The sequence below is a fragment of the Bidens hawaiensis genome, unplaced genomic scaffold, assembly GCF_021521415.1.
Source record: "Bidens hawaiensis isolate Kalapana, Puna unplaced genomic scaffold, B.hawaiensis_p1.1 tig00033850_1, whole genome shotgun sequence".
Taxonomy (NCBI): domain Eukaryota; kingdom Viridiplantae; phylum Streptophyta; class Magnoliopsida; order Asterales; family Asteraceae; genus Bidens; species Bidens hawaiensis.
Window position 1 is genome coordinate 223,377 of NW_027495826.1, and position 4,196 is coordinate 227,572.

Consider the following 4,196-nt stretch of genomic DNA (forward strand, 5'->3'; position numbering starts at 1 on the left):
AATTGATAGCTAGTATTGGTGCTATTGCATGTTAATTGTTGTGTCTTTGAGTTTGAGATCAAATAAAACCCTAACCATGTGTGTATGGTGTAATTGATATGCATGGATAGTGGTTATAGTGTCTAGAATGTTATATGAATGATTTGTGGTCCATAGATAGTTAATATGTTGAGTTTGGATGCAAACAGTTTCTGGACAGATTGGGTTGCTGATGTTCAATTGACTGTAAGGGGGTGTAAATGTGAAAATTGGTTGAGATAATTGATACTACAGTAAACTAGGTTGAGTCTAGTTTCTAAAGAATGTAAATTTGCAATTTTTGGACGTGTAAAAGTTAACCTTTATGATTTTACAAAAATGTTGTGCAAAACTGAGTTGTTAGACCTGCTGTTAGGTTGTTTTGTAAAATATTATATCTCATGAACTACGAGACCAATTGGGTTGGTTCCACTTCTGAAAGTTGACCTGTTGAGTTAGGAACCTAACCCAAGTGGTCTTGCAATTATTGGATTTTTCGTTTAACGGGAATTTCAAATAACATTCTGTTGCGCATGAATTTGACTGTTATGAGTTTGCTGTAATGATTTGATTATTGTGAGAAACCTATGTGGAATAAAAATATAATAAAATATATTCTGGAAACCTAAGACATATATGCTTTTGTGATGATTTTTGGTAAATTAATTGTGATGCTATGATCGGTGGGATAGACTAGTTTTTCAAGTAGAATTCTGTCGTTAAGAAACTAGTTGCTGAATTTTGTGAAAGATGCATGAAACAACGTGATTGCTAATTTATTATCGTGTTTTGACCAAATTGCCCTTGCGGGGAATAATTGCTAATTGATTGTCATGATTTGACCAAATTGCCCCTGCGGGGAATAATTGCTAGTTAATTGTTATGTGATGACCAAATTGCCCTTACGGGAAGTAATTGCTAGTGATGTACATTATGAATACATGACACGTAAATAATTGCTCACACATGTAACGTATCACAAATACACTTGTTAAAGTCACACACGATTCACAAACGAAACACGAAACATGTTGTGTGCATAGGTATTATGTGCCGGGTCTAGAGACTCGATAATATTCCGACACTTAGAAAAATCTCTTTGTTGTTTTAGAACGCTAGAGAGAGTTTTTCTGTGACGCGCATCTTGGTGAATTATTTTGGGAATACTTCGCAAACAGTGAGTTCACTTACCCCTTTTAAACTGTTTTCAAACGCTTTTCACTTGGGGGACATAACATACTCCGAAAACGCATTTAAGATTTTGTTAATATAGATTATATATCACTTGTAAAGACTAAGTGGCAAACGCAATAACTAAAGTCCTTCATTCACATCGAACCGTTTAATATTGGATAATAGCGAGTCATTGTTGAGTAGTACTACTGGGTTTGACAAACCCCACCCAACGCTAAACTCGACTGGAGGTCGAGCGGGTGTAATCTTGGCTAAACACATACCATGGTCGGGATAGACCTGGTGGCAAGGCAAATGATAAACAGTCAGCTTCGGTGTCGAACACTTAGTAATACTTGTTTTATAGGATAGCTACCTATAGATATATAATTGACATAACACTATCTGGTAACGCAAAACGCTGAACGCAAAACGCTGAACGCAAACGCTAAACGCTTTATTTTATATAAACTTGTGAACTCACCAACCCCGTGTTGACACTTTTAGTATGTTATTCTCAGGTAGCCGTGGCGGGCGCGCGGTATAGGATCATGCATGGTTTTTGAATATTCTGATATGCAAACATGTTTTTAACTATTATTACTTGGGTTTTTAAGTCGTCCTGCGTGACGCAACGTTTATCTTTTGGTTTTTACGTTTCCGCACTTATTTTCATTTAAACGTTTTTATGGTTTGATTATAACTAATGATTCCGATCCTGTTAGTTCACACCCTCTGACGGTAAAACTCCGTTAGTGGATTATGAGGGTGTGACAATGTTTCGTTAATCTTTTATTATTTAAGGTCTTGAGTCAAGTTTATTTGATATTTATCGTGTTTTTAATCTTTTGGTGTCTTGCATGTTTAATCCAATTCTTTCTATCATTTCATAATTTGTTTGAGTTCGTTTTGCTCGTTAATGATTATATGATTACTTCACTAATGTTTTGTTATGTTTTCATATATGTGGTGGCTTGGAGAAACAAGGGAATCAAGTTCTAGAAGGTTCTAAGCGTTACTTGAAGTTTAAGGAAGATAATTATCAAGATTTAACAAGATTAAACAAGAAAAAAAAAAGAAAAATCCGAAATCCCACCCCAGAAGGGCGCCGCGCCGCGCTAAGGCAGAAGGCAATATGCCTTCGCGGGGCGCCTAGGCCTTCTGGTCAGCCATCTTTGCAAGTCCAAGCCCGTTACTCGCTTATATAAACATCTCTTGCAAACCTGGCCGAGTTAAGCATTCTTGGAGCCGATTTTCCAAAGGTTTGTGAAGGTTTTGAGGCTAGGAATCAAGGAGGATCATCAAGCTTTCATCCGGGTGTTCAAGGATCAATCGCAAAGGGTTTTATCGCTCTAATTTTTGTTCCTTGTTCATTATTTATCATGTCTTTCCTCTTTGTTTTTAATACTTGTTTAGTATTGTTTTTAATAATGATGCTAGGCTAGACTTCATGTCTACCTAGGTTTGATGAACATGTTTGAGACTTGATTCTTGCTTTGGACTAATGATTTGATTATGGTTTCGTTATATTAATAGTAAAAGACTTGATTTTGCTTTCATGATGCATATGAATGTTTATTATCTTGATTGATTGTTAAGTATAGCTTCACATAGATCTTACATCTCTTGATTGTGTTCTTTAGATTTAGGGTTTATGTTTAATCATTACTTGTGTTTTGATTATTGTGATTGAATGGGCCCATTAGATCATAGAAGCTAATTTATAGTTGGTTAGGATTTTGAATGTTTTGCTAAATTCCAATAGCTGTGAGGTGAGGAGTTGTTCATGTGTGTTGGTCAATTGCATGCCAGGATAGATAGTGACAATATTCTTGCTTAGTGTGTTGATCCTTGTTCATTATGTCGTGTTTAGATTATCAAGTTATCTAGGGTTTAGTGTTTCGTAAGATTGCTTGCTTTAGATACTATTAATTAACACTAGTTGATGACATTGCGGAAATCAATAATACTGATTGCTTAATAATCTAATAATTGTTCTTTGGAATTTCATTTGATTCGGTCAAGGGTTCTTTAGGGTTTATTAGATGAATACGTTTAGAAATCAGTTTCCATAATCATGTTATTTGTCCATTGTTTGATGATTGTTGATGCATGGGATTCTTACCTAGGTAGATTCATTCTCTGATTGGTTTCGAACTTCTGTTTAATTGCTTATTTCTCGTTTAGTTGTTTATTTAATTTCTTAGTTAAATCTTAGTTTAAAACCCCCCTTTAAACATTAATAATAAATAGTCGTGTCGTAAGTCGAGTCTAATTAGCTAATTAACGTAATTTATAGAGTCCTGTGGGTTCGATATTCCGGACTTACTTAGCTTTAGTACAATTGACCGGTTCACTTGCCGGTGTTTTGTGTAGTTGAGTCATAAGTCTAGTTTTTATTACTTGTTTAGTTCAGTTAATATTTAATTGACTGTTTTCTAGCACATCATTGGCATTAAAACCTATGGTGAAAGAATAACTAGTAAACTATATTGGTTATAATGCTGAAATAGTATTTCTAGGAAACTATGACGGTTTTTGGTAATTTTAAATCTCAACCATTGATTGATATGATCTAATGGCTATGATTTATTCCTAGTTTTCCTAGAAAAGTACTTCTTTTTTGGATAACCCTCCCATATATATATATATATATATATATATATATATATATATAGGGAGAGGATCATGAGAGAACTCAATTTTATAGAGAGAACTAGAGAACTAATAATGAAGTATTTTTAATTTAATTAAAAAAATATTTTTAATTTTTTTTCCTTTCATTCTTCTTATATATTGTTATTCTTCACCATAAAAAATATAAAAATAAAAAATTAACGAGTAATGCATATATGCAATACACCGACTTTTTTTATAATGCATATGTGCAATAGTGTGTATTTTGATATTTAAAATAGTGTTGAATAGCATATATATAGTTGTTTGTATTGTTTATTTGCAATAGTGTTATATTATATACAAAAATTAAAAAAATCGATATAGTG